The sequence below is a fragment of the Sturnus vulgaris genome, unplaced genomic scaffold (genome assembly GCF_052056855.1).
Source record: "Sturnus vulgaris isolate bStuVul1 unplaced genomic scaffold, bStuVul1.hap1 Scaffold_195, whole genome shotgun sequence".
Lineage (NCBI taxonomy): Eukaryota > Metazoa > Chordata > Aves > Passeriformes > Sturnidae > Sturnus > Sturnus vulgaris.
The window spans coordinates 4,213,294-4,231,235 of record NW_028276170.1 but is presented as its reverse complement, the minus strand read 5'-3'; the positions used below and the strand labels follow the sequence as shown (position 1 = coordinate 4,231,235).

The following is a 17,942-nucleotide window of genomic DNA, read 5'->3' as shown; positions in this document are numbered from 1 at the left end:
ACGTGTCCCATTCCCATCCTTTCCCTGTTTGGACTGGTACATGAACTAATTTCTTATTTCCTTTGTTATCTGTTTCACCACTTTTTGGTTATCATCTAGTCGCTAACAGCAATTTGAGTAATTAATTTTCCACAAACTCCCCCTCCTTCTTTTAATAGATAATCTGATCCCATCTCGTGGTGAAATGTCTCGTTCCTAATGTCAGTGGATTGGTCGGCAGGAAGTTCAGGAGCTGGAGCTGTCTGGTTGGTTATTATTTCAAGGACAGTTTTTAACCTAATTATGCCACTCAAATTATGGATGGATTCTCTGTATCGTGTTATGAATTCGTTAGGGTTTCCAAGGGCTACTCCATGGTATTGTAGGATTTGTTCTGGTGTCTCTTCATCTTTTTCCTATTTTTGGTTGCTCCCTCTAGCCGGGGAAGAATCAATTGACCACTTTTTTCTAATTAAATCATCAAATACTTGGATTCCAAACTGATTTCTCTTGGCAAGCAAACACTGCTCTGATACACCCTTTATAACCTGGACAGTGACAGCACATGTTGGAGTGAGGAGAGGGATGATTCCCCCCCACTTTTTTTAGTAAAGCTTTCCCAACAATCTGCGTTTGCTGTTTCCCTTTGCAGCTTAACCAATTTCTGTTGCAGTCAGATATCCTCACTGTGGGCTCTGCCTTTAGTTGTGCAAATTCCATCTATGCAAGCAGGCAGAGCTTGGGGTGAGGGGCAGAGGCAATCAGCCCAATTCCTCCCCCAGGCATGAAGATCATCCTGGTTCATTGTGCACACATTGCCCTAGCAGTGTTAATTTGCATTTCTAAAGCTCCTGTCCTGGCTGTGCCTGGAACCGATGCTTCTGTTACAGAGCAGCCCTTAGGTGATGCACAGGTGCACCCCCACAATCCGCTTTTTTTTTGTTTTTTTCTTATTTTGTAACGATTTTGTATTAGCTGTTTCTGCGTTAAAGCCTCACCATTAATACTCTTCTAGTTTTTCAAAATGCAACCTAAAGGTGAGCATCGAAAAACTCATTCCGAAATTCTGCCATCATTAAGAGCCACCCAGAGATATGTACAAAATATTCCAATGCAATCAAGATTTTTCTAGTTCTTCTCCTAAGAGTAAAAATTGATTGTCACACCTCTAGTCCAAACCTAACTGACAATATAAAAGTAGGATTGTTATGCAGAATTTTTCTAATGGTGCAATCTTGTTACTGAAAATGCAGGGAAAATCAAAAACTCTCCAACAATACCTTTAGTGTTAGAGAGTCAAGGCATTACTTGATTGTGGTCAGGGTGTGCAACAGAAATAATTTCATTCACACATAGCCCGGGTGTGCAGAGAAAATCATTCCCTGAGAAGTGAATTTTGCTCGATTTTCCCTAAACTTTTTACAGTTTAAACCCATAGAAATAAATTGGTTTAATGTTCATTGCTTCCAAATTGTGTAGTTCTTAGTATTTTGTTTCTTAGGAGACCCGGATTTCTCGTCTTGTGATGTTAATTAGGTTCTCACTCCTGGATTTCCTTCTCAGCCTTTTCCAGACCAGGTGTCTCCATCTATGCCGGGGCAGTGTCTGGGGTGGGTGTTCCTTGATGTTTGCTGATGTTTCCTTTATGTTTTGTCGAATGTCGTTATCTTTGTTGGTATCTTTTGGGTTATTCCCAGGTTGTTGCAGTGGTTATTTCTGTTGAGTGGTCTAAAATTCCTTTAAAAAAAAGCTTTTAAAATTTCTTTCCTGGGACAAATATAAAGCAAGCCTGACTAGTAAAATGAAATGTAAAAAACATTAAATTTGGTATACTTTCCAGCAATGGAATCGCAGGCAGCCCAGTGTGTGAGTGTAATTGAGAGGCAGAGTCCTGGGTGGATGCTGTGAACAGCAAAGTGCCAAGGCAGGCTCTGTGCCAGCCCAGCTTCCTGTGGCAGAGATTTTACAAGAGACAGGATTCTGGCCACAGACTGCTTGAAATATACATCCCTTATCTCCAGCCCGCACTAGGTGGAGAATTCCCAGGGTAAGGAATTGCAAAGATCAATTCCAAGGGAGAGAATTGAATATCTGCCCTGGCTGTGGCCAAAGGTTATAATGGCCGGATGCTTGGCCTTCAGCCAAGGGCACACACTGACTCAGAAAACACTTCCTAAATGCAGCAACATGTTGCATATTCATAGACCTTCATGCATTATTCACAATCATTCTCCTCTGACCTGTAAATAATTCTTTTTCCTTCTCTGGTGTTCCATAATCCAGAACTGTGAAGAATTTCCTGATTATCTTTTTTAGGATTCTCTGAGTTATTTACATGAACAAAAGCTTTTTACATCAAAATGTTATAGTCCAAAGAATTATATTTATCACTACTACTTATAAGTTCTGTTAATCACAGAACTAAAACTATATTCATACAGCAAAGTTTTCCAACATACAGCATTCATTTAATTATTTGAAAAAGCCAATAATGTAATATAATACGTACTTAAAACACACATACAATTCAAATTTCTTTTCTGAGACTTCAAGAGCCTTAGTTAGGGCACCAGTTGTTTTGTTATTTTTCATTTTCTCAGCTTTTCTTTCTTTTCTCTTGTCCGTAGCAAAACATTGAAGCTATTGGGCTTTAAAAAGTCATACAATATTCTGGCTAGAACAGGGAATCCCCAGTCCAGGTCCTGCAATATCCTATTAATTCTCAGAATTCTTGCACCTCCTTTTCAGTCCTGGATTACTTCTGAGATTCCCCAGATCCTCTCTAGATCAATCCACCACAAACCTTCAGTCAAATTACCTCCCGAATATTTAACTCTTTTCTCCACCATTTCCTCTTTTTGTTTTTCAAATACTCAAAGATGCTTTTTAGCCTGAACATTCAGCCATTTCACAGAGGCTTCTTCTACCACTTCTTGTCCTCCTGATTGCAGCAAGTCATCCACATCCTGCATTAACTAAATCCCTGGGGGTGGGGAAAAATCTTGTGATATTTTCTGCAAGGCTTGCCCCAATAAGGCTGGTGCTTCCGTGCATCCCTGCAGAAGGACCGTCCATGTCTTTCCCATTTTGCCTTCTGTCTCTTGTTCCCACTAAAAGGCAAAATCCAGTTTACCATCCTGTGTAAGTGGGCATCCCCGGAAAGCATCTTTGCCATCAAGGACTGAATGGTGTCAGTGTGAGGAGGGCAGCTGGTTGAAGATGGTGTAAGGATGTGAGAGCCCCTGGGTGCTGGGGCCCCCTTGGGCCCTGGGGTTCATCCCTCAGGGGCTGTAGAAACTCTGCCATGGCCTTTGCCTTCCCCTTGGCCTTTTCCTCCTCCCTTCTTGCATTCCCCTGCTGTGCCTTTGTGACCAAGTGCTCCAGGGGCTTCTTCTGCCCCTCCTGCAGCCCCCTCAGTGCCTGGGGGTGCTCATCCTCTGACAGCTGCTGAGCTTTCTGCTAAATCATTCCTTTCTGCACTGACCCAAGGAAAATGCTTAAAAGCTGATCTCGATCCTTGCACGTCCAATGCCCATTTCCCAGCTGTTCCTTTGTCCTGCTGCTCCTTGTGCTGTGGCTGCCGTGGCCAGCCCGTATCCCAGAGCCGGTGCCTGTCCTGCCGCAGTGTCCAAACGCGGCCCCCCCGGCGGGCAGGGCCGGCAGCTCCACGGGGCCGGGCAGCGGCCGGGGCGTCCCGCAGCCTCCTGGGGGCCGGGGGCCACTGCCGGGCCTGCAATTGCCGGGGGGTGCTGGGCTCAGGCAGCGCCCGGCGCTGAGCCCCGGCTGCCCCACAGCCCCGGCCCGGCCCCGCAGCTCCCCACAGGCCCCCAGCCCGTGCTCCCGGTGCCGCCCCTCTGCGCCCGCTCCTGCCGCTGCCCAGCACAGAGAAACCCCCTGCAATCCTGACCTCCTTGTGTGCCTGTCCTGGCAACCGGCGATACAAAGGATCTGCAGCAGCTGCCACCTTTAGAGGATAAAATCCTGCTGAAAAACATCCCCATCCTCAGTATTTTTCTCTTCTTTGTCTTTGTCATCATCCTTTTTCTTCCCACATAGATTCCTGCTGCTTCTTCTTGCCTGAACCATATTCCTGCACACTCCCCTTCACCCAGTCCCTTCCCAGCACACCAACACCTCCATCCCTTGTTGTCTAAATCCCTTCTCGAATCCCCTTATTGCCCCCCCTGGGTGTCCATGTCCTTGATTACCTCTGGGAGAATGTGCAAACTTCCTCAAGATGCTCCCCTGGGACCCTTCAGAGATATTTTGGGATCATCATCCCTTTAGCCAGGAGCCTTTCCTGGCTTTCCCTTTCTACCCTCCATGGGTGCCCTGCCATGTTTAGTCCCCGAAGATCCCACTGTAGTCCCTGCTGAGATTTTCAGTGCTCTCTGGCTGCCGACTCTTCCCAGCCCCCTGATCTGTCACTCGTCTGTCTCCTGGCCCCAGCGCCCCCCGGCAGGGGAATTTGGGGAGGTGGGAGGGGGGGAGCGCCAAGGCCGGGCCCCCCCCGCGCTGTGGTGGCGGCAGCGGCTGCAGTGGGGAGCGAGTGCGGGCGGGAGCGGCCGAGAGCCCAGCGCTGCCCCAGCCCGAGCTGCCCCAGCTCCATCGCTGCCCCTGGGCTGGGATGCTGTGGGTTTGGGGGGAAGAGGGAGCCGGCAGTGGGTGCTGGGCCTGGGGGCAGCAGGAGAAGGGAAGGAGAAGCAGGGTTGAAGAACAAAATGGTCAAAGGATGCCTGTGGAAGGAGCAGGTGGGATTGTGCAGGAGAAAGATGAATAATGGGAGGAAGAGGCCTGTGAGGAAGAGTAGGGATACCAGAGGAGGAGCAGAAACGGGAAGCAGCACAATGTTCCACTCCTCCCTGTATCTGCAGCCTCTGCCCCAGCCCCAGGAGCGTTGCTCCCCCCACATGCAGCAGGTGACTGAAGAGGACCATCCATGATTTTCACAGGGCTGAATCTTGGTGTTTGTGAGCTTTATTGGGCTAAATGCTGGTGCTTTGATTTTTTGCAGGGGCTGAATCTTTATATTTTGGAAGGGATTTGGGCTGAAACTTGCTTTTTGGGGAGTTTTTGATCTGTGTCTTGATGTTTGGATAATTTTTGTGCTGAATCGTTGTGTTTTGGAGGTTCTTACAGACACAAGATGCCCAATGACTTCCTGAGTTGCACTTTGAAAGGAGGAACCCCCAGCCCCAGGAGCATTGCCCTCGCCACATTCAGCAAGCGAACGGGGAGGGGGATCCACGATTTCCACAGGGGTGCATCTTGGTGTTTCTGGGCATTACTGGGTTAAATGTTGGTGCTTTGGATTTTTTGCAGGGGCTGAATGCTTATATTTTGGAGGAGGTTTTGGGTAAATCTTGCTGTTATGCGGAGTTTCTTATCTGTGTCATGATGTTTTGGAGGATTTTTAGGCTGAATCTTGGTATTTTGTAGGTTCTTGCAGGCATCATATGCCCAATAATTTCCTGGTTTACATTTGGGCAAGGAGGGACCCGCAACTCAAGGCACTCCCCTCTTGTTTTTTTCCCCAAACCAGAATTTTACGTTCCCAAGGTGTGAACAGATGAAGGAGGAAGAAAAGCCCCGGAGATCCCGTGGGACGAGGGGCTGCAAACCCAGCCTAGTGAGCTGTGAGGAGCAAAGACCCTCCTCGAGCCAGGAAGGAGGCTGGAGATGCAGGCAGAGCTCAGAGCTGGTGGAGAAGTCTCCTGGAGGAGAGAAGCCCCACAAGTGCTTGGAATGTGGGAAGGGTTTCAGCTGGAGCTCCGAGCTGATCCGGCACCAGAGGATCCACACTGGGGAACGGCCTTACAGATGTGGGGAATGTGAGAAGGGATTCATGACGATCTCTAATCTGATGCAGCATGTGCTGGTCCACACTGGGGAAAAGCCCTATGAATGTGGGGAATGCGGGAAGAGCTTCCGCCAGCGCTCCAGCCTGATGCGGCACAAGGTGAGCCACACTGGGGAACGGCCCTACACCTGCTTGGAATGTGGGAAGAGTTTTGGGTGGAGGTGCGACTTGAGACAACACCAGCACATCCACAGCGGGGAGAGGCCCTACGAGTGTCCCAAGTGTGGGAAAAGGTTTCAGAGAAGCTCCAATCTCCTCCTACATGAGCGGATTCACACAGAGGAGAGGCCCTTCCGCTGCCCCGACTGCGGGAAGGGATTCAACCGCAACTCCCATCTCACTGACCACCGGCGCATCCACACTGGGGAGAGGCCCTACGAGTGTCCTGAGTGTGGGAAGAGCTTCTCACAGAGCTCTAACTTGACCCATCACCAACGGAGGCTCCACTAAGGGAAGCCCTGTGAGAGCCCCGAGTGTGGGAAGAGCTTCGTGCTCTGCTCCAGCTCCATCCCCCATGGGAGGATCGGTGTTGGATGATCCCCAGTGACCCTCGTTGGCCAGAGTCCTGGTGATCCGTGGTCCTGGTGATCCCCATTGGGTGGGAGGAAGGGGTTGGAGAGATTTTTCTGCTCGGGGAGTGGACAGGGAATGGAATGGCTGTGGACTGAGAGGAAATGGGAGATACTCTGGTGACACGGACTGTAAGGACAGCAGGAGAGACTGGGATGAACTGGGAGAGCAACCGGAGTCACTTGGGGTGAGGGGCAGGAGGCCCCGGGGATGGGAACAAGAAGGGCTGACGTGTCTCAGGTGATTCCCAAGGAGGTTTTGAGGGGCTCCAGGGTCATTCCCAGGGCAGGGCCCGAGGGGACACGCTCTGCCCCACGCTCACCTCTGCGTTCCACGAGGAACGGGCTGGACAACTCGTAGTTGTGCCGGCAGTGCCTGTCCACCGCAGCCCGTCTGTACTCCATCCATTGCGGGTCGCTGTTCCAGTGCCTGGCAGCCTTGTCCCCAAAGGAGGTGTCCCCACGTGCAGCCCCACATCGCTGCCCAAGTGCAGGAACTGCTCCCGCTTGGAGATGTTCCTCTCCACGAACCTCAGCCGGTCGGTGCCGTGAATGAAGTGACACTCGGACTGAACCATCTCCTGGAACAGCGCTGTGTGTGCAGGACACAGGTCCGGGGGTGTCCCCCCAGCAGCCCCCCAGCAGCCCACAGTAGCCAAGGGCTCCGGGCCCCCGCCACACGCCCCATGGCCAGCGCCGGGCAGGGTCTGACACCTCCCCCCTGCTGGAACCCTGGAAACTGAGGGGTTTGGGCTTTCTGTGCTGACAGGCATTGACCCCCAGGAAAACACTGCTTTTGACCTGAGGCTGTGAAGAGGCTTTCCAGAATTGTGATAGAACTGGAATCACTGGTGTGTAGTTTGAATAGACGTGTATAATGTCCCATGGTGGAAAATTTAGAATTTGTGGTTTTAGACTATATTAATATATATATATATATATATATATATATATATATATATAAAAAAAAAACAAGATGGAGGTTTTAGGGTGGAGTTTTCTTTCTTTTTCACCTTCTTCACGGGTCTTGCTGGTACTTTTGTAATTGGATAGAAAATTCCACCGTGCAGGTCACAGGTGATTGGTTGTTGGGTTAAAAGTAAAAAGAATTTAGCTGTGTGTTCTTAAGTGGACAGATTGGCCCTTAAAAGGCCTTGTAGAGAGAGATACGTGTCCATTTTTGACCTGTTAGCTAGAAGTGCTGTAGAACTCACTGTAATATAGATAAGAATAAAATATCTGAGTCCAAACACGAAATTCCGTCTCTCGAGCATTTAATCCTGACTCTAGAAAAACACAAAAGAAGATTAAACGCGATACCCCCCTCCCCAAATTCTCCTGGCGGGGGGCGCTGGGGGCGGGGCGCGGGTGGAGTCCAGGTGAGGAGCTCTGGGCGCTCTGGGACTGCCTGAGGAGTCATCAGCGCCGCGCGCTCTGATTGGCTCAATTATTTTGGTGCCTTCTCTGATTGGCTGAGGAGAGGCCCTGGAGTTGAGAGGAGGAGCAGGAGAGATCCTGTCCCAGGCTAGCGGTGGAAGAACATCCAATTAACAAGGCATGCAGATAATTTCCCAGTGGTGCCCACACTCCTGTAGGAACTAAATGCACCGAGGATCTCACGAGGGTCACCAACTCTCTGGCGGCCAAATCCAGCCCTGCGCTCCCTGCGGGTGCGGGCACTCTGGGAAGGGCTCAGCTGCGGGTCAGATGGCCGGAGAGTGGCTTGGTGGTCACCTCGTGTGTGAGGCAGTGATGGGCTGGGGAGATGCGTGGACACTGCAGATCATCACTTCCAAGCAAAAATCATTCCAGGAAGGAGTAACAGCTTCTGACAGAGACCAAGTGTTGCCACCAGGTGCTCCTGCCAACAGCCGCCTGCAGAAAGGAGCACACACACCAATGCACGTGGGCTTTGGCTGTCCTCTGGCAGAGAAGTCCCCAGGGGACACAGGTCTCTGTGGCAGGAGCAGGCACCAGCATTGGCAGGCCTTGGGGGCGGCAGGTCTCCTTTGGCAGGGACTCTGCCACACCTGCTGATTTCACTGCTCCCAGGACTCAGAGCAGCATTCGTGCCCTGGGCCATACGTCCCGTGTCTGTGTCACACTCCTGTGTGTGTGACGGCCACCCAGCACCGGGTCTTGTCCCAAAGAGGCCCTGGCAGCTGCTGTGGAAGGCCCCGATGCCCTTCCTGCTGCAGCTGCTTCGGCAACCGTGGGGGCTCCTTCTGCTGCCCTGAGCAGGCAGAGCAGAGGAGCATCTGCTTGTTGTTTGAGCCATTCCTAAAATTCCTGTTGGGCTGTTCTCGAACCTTGGGGGAACGTCTTCCTTGCAAGCTGGGCCACTTTGGGGGTGGGGGTGGGGTGGGGGTGTCCTCAGGGCACGTGGAGGTGTGTCCTAGGGCTCTTTGTGACACAGTGCACCGTGGTCACCGTGCAATAGGAAAGGGACAGAGCGTACAAGGGTGACCCTTTGTGACACGTTGTGACATAGGTGCTGGCGGTGACACGGCCACACCACAGTGCTCGGTGCACTCGTCGGGACAGGACGGAGAGAGCGGTGCTGTGAGGAGCCCCCACACAGCCAGCTTGTTCCTTACTGACCCGGAGCTTTTCCAAAGCGTTTCCTCTGCAGGTGACCTCGAGGACAGACTGCAGGACACGGTGTCCTGTAGCCTTCCCAAGGCTTCTCTGTTGCAGGTGCCTACAAGGCACAACTGCAGCACTTGCTCATCTGGAGCTTTTCCGAGACATCTCTCCTGCAAGCAGTCCCAACTCCAAACAGTGACATGGAGCAGACACCACCCAGAGTGCCCAAGCTGGCCTGGGTGAAGGAGGAGGAGGAGGCTGCAGCTCCCTCAGCACAGCAGCCTGAAGAGCTGGAGCAGATCCAGCTGCTGCAGGAGGGTGAGTAGCAGATCTGGGCCACAGGGGCTGGTGCCTGCAGCCAGCTTAGCCCCATCCCATCCCATCCCATCCCATCCCATCCCATCCCAGCCCATCCCATCCAACATGCCCATGGATAGGACAGAAGAGGGCCTGTGCCTCAACCCCCTGGCAGCCACACCCCATCCCTGGAGCATCCCAGGGCTGTCCCTGCCTGGGAATGCAGGGCTGGCCTGTGTTCTCCGGCCTCTCCCACAGCCCCTCAGCCCTGGCTGCGCTCGCTCTTTGCCAGGTGCTGCCATGGACCCGACACAAGAGCAGGACCCTGCCCGTGGCCGCTTCCGCAGAACAGCGCAGGTACTGCAGCCATCCCCACCTGGGCTGGGCCTGCTGTCACTGCTCAGCCCAGCACCGTGCTTGGAGCACTCCATGGATTCTCCCTCTCTTCCTGCCCTTCTCCTGCAGATGATCTATGAATTCATCATGTGCATTTGGCGGGAAGAGACCACCGGTGTGGGCACTGGGCTCTTGGCAAACTTTCCCCTCTTCACTGCTGAGACCGGGGCTGCCATGCTGGATTTGCTTGTGGAGAAGGGTGTCTCCAATCCAAAGCAAGTAAGCAGCCTGTGGCCAGGGCTTGATCACCCCAGGAATTTTGTGGCACCTCAAGCCAGCTCTGCTGGGTTCCTTCAGTCTTTGAGGCCCAGCCCAATAGGGTGGGAAGGGCAGCACTTCTCAGGGGAAGCTGGGGAACCTGCTGCTCGGGCAGGTGTCCAAGTCTCCCCGGGCCTTCTGCAGGTGCCAGCCATGGTGAGGTACATCCACAAGTGGCTCACGGCCAATGAGTCTGCTGGGCACAGGCTGGACAAGGCCCTTCTGGAGCTGACCAGGGAATACCCCTGCGATGTGCTGATGACTCTCTTGCGCTGGGCCCCATCGGGTGACAGGTACGGCAGCCCCACCTGCCTTGAGGGTTTAGGGTTCCCCGGCCCGTTACCCTGTAGAGCCTGTCCCTGGTGACTGCCAGACAGGGGGACAGTTCCAGGAGCCTCTGGCTCCTCCGTTTGCCAGTGCTGCCATGTCAGCCCCTGAGCGTGCTGCCACGCTCCCTCCCTGCCCCTCAAGATGCCTGCACCCCCGTGGGCTGGCTGGGTGCTGCCAGCGAGGGCCGGTGGGCAGAGGCAGGGCTGACGGCCAGCGCGGGCCCCTGCAGCAGCCCAGGCCACAGTGCTGTGGCCCAGACCCCCCTGACACAGAGCTCTGACCCCACAGAGCTGCTACGGCCATGTGGGGAGTGATCGTGTCCTCCACTGGGACTGCGGAGCCGGCGCTGCAGATACTCCTCAATGTGCTGAACGCCTGGCCAGTGGACAGTGTGTACACCTCCGATGGGGACAGCACAGGAGTCTTTGCCCTGGCTGTGAGTTCCTGCAACTGACCTTGGCTTGTCCCTAGGCCACCTCTCCAGCAGCTAGCTCTCTGTCCTCCCCCCAGCTGCATCTCTCTGCCTCAGGCACTGCGCTGAAACCTGCCTTAGGGGCAAGGTTCAGGGGCACCAGGCTGGGTGACCCCGAGGTGTCTCCCCCGGCCTCTCCCTGGCATGCTCAGGCCCTGTCACACGGATGTCTTGGCACTGAGTGTTGTCTCTGGGTGGTTCATTTTTTGCAGGCAACCGTGACACTGTGGAGGGTCTTCAACCTGACCTGGTGCCCACCTATAGTGTTGGAGTATTTTCCCCGTCTCTTTCTGTGTCTGCTCTTCCAAGTTTACATCAGCGCACTGGATACGCCAGAGGAGGTTGATACCTTCTGGAAGGGGTGCCAGGAGCAACTGGGCCTTGCCACCAACCCCCAAAGGTGCTCCATCCCAGTCCTCCCAGTCTCCCCATCCCTTCCAAGGCAGGAGCCAGGGCTGCCAGCATCACCTGGGCTTTGCTCTGCACACAGGTTTGCAGTGCAGACCCTGAAGGTCCTGCTCTGCCGAGTGCACTGTGAGCGTGTTGTGGTAGCCATGGAAGGCAAGGCTGGCTGGGACACGCTGCTCTGTACTGACACCCACCACTATGCAGTGGGACTCCTGGCCAGGTGAGACCCCCTTCTCCCTGCTGCCCCCGGCACTTGTGCCCAGGGTGCCCCACACAGTTCCCATGGGCATGGGTGAGAGGGCTTTGTCACAGAGACAGACGAGCAGACTGGAAAAGGCTGGCACAGGAGGGTGCCCGGGAACAGCCGCCTCCCAAAGCGCCCATGGGGTGCTTGGGAAAAGACCAGAGCTCCGTGGGTCACTCCTGGGAGAGCTTTGTCCTCTCTGCTCAGGGGCAATGATGCCTTTTCCCCCCCACCAGGGAGATGCGCTGTGTCTCCATGATCTGGTGTTGCAGCTTCATCTCCTGCCTCTTGGAGCTCCTCAGCCAAGACATTTCAGACTGGCAGCTGCCTGCCATGGCGTTCCTTGTGGAGGTGAGCCCCATGGGCAGCACAGCTGAGCTGCCTCCCACCTCTCTGTCCTCTCACAGCCGCAGCTGCCTGGGACGGTGCCCGTGCCCTGTGCTGCTGCCTTGGCTCAGGCCTGTGCAGTTCTGAGCTCCTGCCAGCTGGGCACCCCGGTCACTGCTTTGTGCATTTCAGGTCCTGGACCTCCTGGACATCAATGAATGGGGTGACAGCGTCCTGGAGATCATGGCAAGGCGCCTGCAGAGCACGTCCAGGGAGATGCGTCGCCTGGTGCTCAGAGGCCTCGTGCAGCTCAGCAAGGACCCCTCGATGGTGAGAAGACAGCAGCGGCTGAAGCTGTGCTGGCAGCGTGGGGCTGGGGAAAGCAGTCTCTTGGGCTTGGCTGGGCTTTGGGAGCTGTGGCAGCTGCTCCCAGCTCTCCTGCATTGCTGTTCAGCTGCCCGAGTGCTTCAGGACAGCCCTTCGGCCCCTGGGCTCCACGGCAGCAGCAGCAGCAGCAGCGTGGGCTTGCCCTGCCTTGTCTTCCATGCAGAGCATTAGAATGTACAGCCTGACAGAAAGCCTTGTGGACCTGTTGCGGGATGCAGATGAAGACATCGTTGAGATGACCGTCGCGGTGCTCAGCTTTCTGCTCTCGCACAGACACCTCGCAATACCCAGCCCCATCGCCCTGCGGCTGGCTGGCGCGCTCTGGCCACTGCTGGACAACGTAAGGCTCTGTGCCCCCAGCCACGGCCACTGGGTGCTGTCCCCAAGTGTGGGGGCCCGTGGATTTTTGGGCCTGTGCACAGAGGGGCCTGGAGCAGCTGATGAGGAGGGCTTTTGCTTCCTTTCCAACAGGACAACCGCCATGTGCAGCTGCTCTCCATTCGCCTCTTCCAAGAGGTGATGAGGTTGGTAGCGGCCAAGGGTAAAAAGCCCCTCAAGATGCTTGTGAGCAAGAGCCTGCTGCCACTCTTCTTCAACTGCCACGACGAGAACATGCGTGTGGCAGAGGTGAGGACTCCTGGGTGCTGCTGTCCTCCTGGCAGGGGGCTCAGCTGTCTCCCTGCACCCGGGCACCTCATGGGCTCCAGCCTCCTCCTGGCCTTGGCACAGGGAGGCAGGTCCTGTGCCCTGGGCTGCGGTGCCATCTCTGGGTCTCTGCTGCTCTGCAGGCCTCTTGTGAAACGCTGCTTTCAGCACTAAGCTTCCTGAAGAGGAGAGATCTTGAGCACCTGCTGATGGCGGATCAGATGTGGAGGTTTGGCGAGTGCTTGGTAAGAACGCTGCTCCCTTCCCTGGGCTGCCCACGCGGGCTCTTCTCCAGGCTCCTCTGGCCCCAGGGCCGGAGCTGATGGAGCCCCGAGCTCCATCAAGCCCGCGCCTTGCCGGGCCCTCTGCCCCGCTCAGGGCTGTGCGGGCAGGGCAGGCCGGGGCCAAGGGACAGAGCCCGCGCCAACCCTTCCCTCCGTGCCCTGCCGCTCTCTCCAGCTGGCACAGGACAGGAGCCGAGCGGCCGAGCTGCTGCGCCAGGCGCTGCCGTACCTGCGGAGCCCACAGGAGCCCCTGCGAGAGGCGGCCCTCAGGTTTCTTGGTGAGCCACAAGCCCGGCTCCCTCCCCGCCCCGCCGCAGCTCGGCCCCAGCCCCGCCTGCTGCCCCGGCAGCGCCATCCGGGCCGGGGCTCTGGAGCCCCGCCTGCCCTCGGCGCCGCTGCCGCCCTCTCGCAGCCGTGTCCTTGGGCGTCAGGATGCGGCGAGGGCCGGGCCTGAGCCCTGCAGGGGAAGGCGCTGCTGTGGCCGCAGGGCTGGCAGCGCCGCTGCGGGGCAGCTGTGCGGCTGGGGCCGTGACAGGCTCTGTGTTGGCAGGGATGGCCGGGCGGTTCCTGAGAGAGCAGCAGCGAGAGTTGCAGCTCATGTGCAGGGGTGAGTGAGGCCAGCGGGCTGTCAGCGGGGGCTGGCGCTGGCAGCTGCGTTCCCTGCCCCGGCTGGGAGGGCTCTGCTCCCTGCGCGCACGAGGGGCGGCGTGGGCAGAGCACAGAGACCTTCCAGGGGCCTGCGGGAGGGACATTCGTGGCCAGCGCCTTCCAGCTGATCCTCGCTGTCTCCTGCTTCCTCCAGGCCATGGCAAGAGCTGCCATGTGGGATGGATGGGGCAGGAGGGTCTCCCCAGGTCCCTGCAGATGCAGGCTCTGACTGTGGCTCTGTTCCTCTCTCTTCCAGCCCTTCAGGACATGACAGATGACACCAGCCCTGCCATCTCATGCCTGGCTCTTCAGACTCTGTACATCAACAGAGTTGTACAGAGCATTCCCTCCTCCCGACTCCAGCAGATGCGAGATGGATTCCGCCGCCTCTGGAAGTCACGGCCTTCCCTGTGTCGCCGGGGCTGGTTGTCCTGTGTGACCACTGTGGAGAACTGATCCGGGAGGCTGCGTCTGCTGGGACCACCTGAGCCTGCAGGGAACACCTCTGCTCTGCAAGCACTTTGTTTCACGCCACTGTAGGATTAGTAAATTGCTGTTGTCATACACAGAGGTCCAGGAGCTTTCTTTTGGTGCCCAGAGTCTTCAGGCCAATGGGGAAGAGGGCAAAAAGGGTGCTTGTGCTCGCCAAGTTGGCCAAGCGTGCGGTGTGGAAGGGAAAGTGGCCAGAAGGCCCTTGGCCTTTGGTGGTTCTGTGGAAGCCTTAAGGCTTCTGACAGAGCAGGCGGGCAGAGGCCGGAGCTGCGGCGGGGATCCCTGAGAGACCGGTCCCTGGAGATGGCCAGCACCCCTCTGCCAGCCTGGAAGCGCCATCTGTGTCCTGCCCGTGTGTTGCTGGCTGGATTGCTGAGGGCTCTGAGGTGCCTCTTGATGCGGCTCCTCTGGAGCTCCTTCAGCAGCCAGGCAGGCCTGGGGGAGGCGTGGAGGGCACGGGACAGTGGGAGGCCATGAAGGGCTGCGGTGCTGCCAAGGCCTGCCCAGAGAAGGCAGTGGGAAGGCGTGAGGGGGATGCATGTGGCGCTGGGTGGCGGGAGGCTGTGATGGGCCAGGAGGACTTGTGTGGATGGGTTGGTGGGAAGCCCTGAGGAACTGGGTGGCAGAGGCCATAAGCAGCCCCCAGACAGCCACCTTCTTCCTGCCAGCCGGCTGCTCTGGCGCTTCCCCGACGCATCTCTGGTGCCTGTGGCAGAAGCCCTCGAGGCCTGGCCTCAGCAGGACGGTGGGGACAGCCCCGAGGTGCCCAGGCTGCTTTGGCCAGGGACAAGGAGGGGCAGGGAGGGACAAGGAGGTCCTGCTGGAGCACGGCCACTGGCTGCTGCAGGCGAGGAGCAGTGGGAAGTGGCAGCGCTGGCGATCAGCCCGGGTCCCCAGAGCTGTCCAGGCCACTGTGCTGTGTGGCCAAGACTCCCCTGACACTGAGCTCGGGACCCACAGAGCTGCTGCCACCATGGCAAGAACGATGTCTCCTGGAGCTGGCCTGCAGAGCTCCTGCTGTCAACGTGGCTCTGGACACCAGAGAAAAATGACCAGAGTGTGCACAGGAACAGCAGCACCCAGAAGGCTTGTACCTCCTCAGGAAGACATGCACACCAGACAGGATGCCAAAAGAGGGGATGCTATGGGCACAATTTTTTGTGGCTTGGCAAAGGGTGTCAGGGAAAGTGGTCACCATGGTTTTCTCTTGACTTGCCAGAATCACAACAATGCTTGGCAGCTTCAGCTGCAGCCTGTCCCCCTGACTGACCTCAGCGGCTCTGCTCGAGGGCACACTCGCCTTCCAGAGTCGGCTGTTGCAAGGCAGCAGCGTTGGTGCCATCGTTAGAGACTCTGATGGGACACGAGCCCTTAGCTGCAGCTCCTGACACTCTCCTCCATTGTTATAGTTTTGCCAATTTAAATATACTAATTTTTCTGTTGTGAGACAGAACCAGGAGCAAAAGAGCAAGGCAGGCCTAAAACTTAGAAAGGGTATAAAAAACTTTATTAACTACACAAAGAAAGAGAAAGAAAAGCAAATTCAGAATAAGATCTCTAGAGCACTCCTTCCTTCCCTCTCCCAACCTTCATAACAACAAAACAAACATACAAAAAACTACTTCAGTTGTAGAGAGCCTGGTGCAGGAATAGCTGGAAGAAAAAGGCCATAGTCAGATCAACTTAGTAAAGCTAGCAAAGTGGGCCTCAGTCTCACGGATACAGTGTCCTTGAGATAAGGAAGACACGCAGAATTGAGAAAAACATGAATGCCGAAGTGCTTAGCTAAGCCGCACAGCTAGACCAATGATGAGCTCAGATTTTGCACTATGCATGAGCTAATTAAGCACTGTATTTAATCGCCACTCTGCGTATCAATAAACGAGACTTTGCTGATGACCGAATTGGTGTCCGCGTCTCCCTTCTCCGACAAATGGTGAACCCCGACGTGCCTCCATCGCTGAAAAGAAAACAGTTTCAGAAAACGGGGGAGAACGCGCCACGGTCGGTGAAGTAGAGTTGGGGCCTGCTGCAACCGGGTCGGTGTCAAACGACGTAGGGAAGACACCCCCAGGAGCCATAAAGGTGGTCCTGGGCCATACGTGCTGCCGAAGCCGGAGAGTTGCAACAGCGCTGACGACAAAAAATGGACAGGCAAGCAGCATATGATTTATTTATAGTACATATAGATAAGTTAGGGTTAAAAGAGATTAATCCCAGGAAGGACATACCGGGGTTGTTAGTCTGGGGTTATGCTAAAGGTTTATTCTCTAATCCTCACACCGTGCATGATTTAAATGAGTGGCGTAAGTTAGGGGATGCACTGTGGGAGGCGGTATTAGAGGATGATAAAACAGCAAAAAAGCTGGGAAAGATCTGGCGGGTAGTTCATAACGCGCTGCTAAAGCAGCAGGCGGAGAGAAGGGCGGCTCGGGAGGCAGTAGAGGCATATAAAAGAAATGCTCAGTATGGCGATAATGAGCCCCGAGCACCCAGCACGACCAGAGTAGAAATACCTATCTCTGGGGAGACGGCAGGAATGACGGACATGGCCAGCTGCGCTTGGCCCTCGGCCCCCCCCTTAGAAGAGCTTGAGGAGGATTCCGCCGCGGCGGCGGAGACAATTGCAGAAGGCGGAGTAACCCCGCCTTCCGAGGGCGAAGGGCCCCAGACCGGCGGCGAAAAATCCCCTTGCCGGTCTGAGCCTACCGCCCCTAAGCCCACCATGGAGCCAGCTCTGGTCCCTAAGGCGGAAAGCGACCTGTGGGAGGAGATGGCAAGACGGCGGGGGGAGGCGTGGAGTATGCTAGCCAGACACGGCTTGGAGATTGGGGACGAAAGCGCTGTTGACGCAGCGAAAACCTGGGTTTTCCCCGTCACGTATACACAGGGGATAAATCAACAAGGACAAGCCGTCCAAGTGGGAGCATATTCGCCTCCCGACTGGAAGCTGCTAGCCCAGCTAAGACAGACAGTGAGTCAGTTTGGTTTCCAGAGTGAGCCAGCTAAGCAGATGCTAGATTTCTTGTTCGATACATACCTGCTGTTGCCAAATGATATGAGAAGTATAGTGAAACTGATTTTCACGCAACATCAGCAGTTGCTATTTAACGCCCACTGGCAAGCTCTTGTTCAGGAGTCAGTTGCAACACAGAGGGGCCCGGGAGATCCGTTAGCTGGAATTACCATAGACGAACTAATGGGATTGGGTCAATACCGCAGGACAGAAGCTCAAATGATTTCGGGACCCGACAAGGTTAGGGAAGCCATGCGTCTAGTAAGGAGTGCCATCGGTCAGGTCAAAGATAGCTCAGGCATACCCATGTATATGGGGATAAAACAGGGAAGAAATGAATCCTTTGGGGACTTTGTAGATAAGGCTGCTGCTGCTATTGAAAAGGCAGGAGTCCCAGAGTATATGAGAGGGGCAATGCTAAAGCAATGTGCGTTGCAGAATAGCAATGAGGCAACAAAAAGGGTATTATCAACTTTAGGAGCCAATTGGTCGATAGAAGAGGCATTGGAAAGGATGGCTTTACAGCCGACAGGGGCACAGGTTTTCTTGGTTAATGCACTAAAAGAATTAGGCTTAGGACTGCAGAAACAAGCCGAGTCCACACAGTCACAGGTGTTAGCCGCTCTTGCTCCGCTCCGTGCTTCCACAGCGGCCCCAGCCACATCAAGTGATCACCGACCTCCCTCGGCGCGCTGCTACAGATGCGGAGGAAAAGGCCACTTCCGACGTGAGTGCCGTGCCCCA

The 17,942-nt window shown here is 55.3% G+C and overlaps 2 pseudogenes; both read left to right on the top strand.

Annotated features, from left to right (window-relative positions):
• Nucleotides 1-6,289, top strand: part of LOC148218019 (uncharacterized) — a 78,111-nt pseudogene extending 71,822 nt beyond the window's left edge.
• A 10,618-nt stretch (nt 6,290-16,907) lies between these two features.
• Nucleotides 16,908-17,942, top strand: part of LOC148218018 (uncharacterized) — a 97,308-nt pseudogene continuing 96,273 nt past the window's right edge.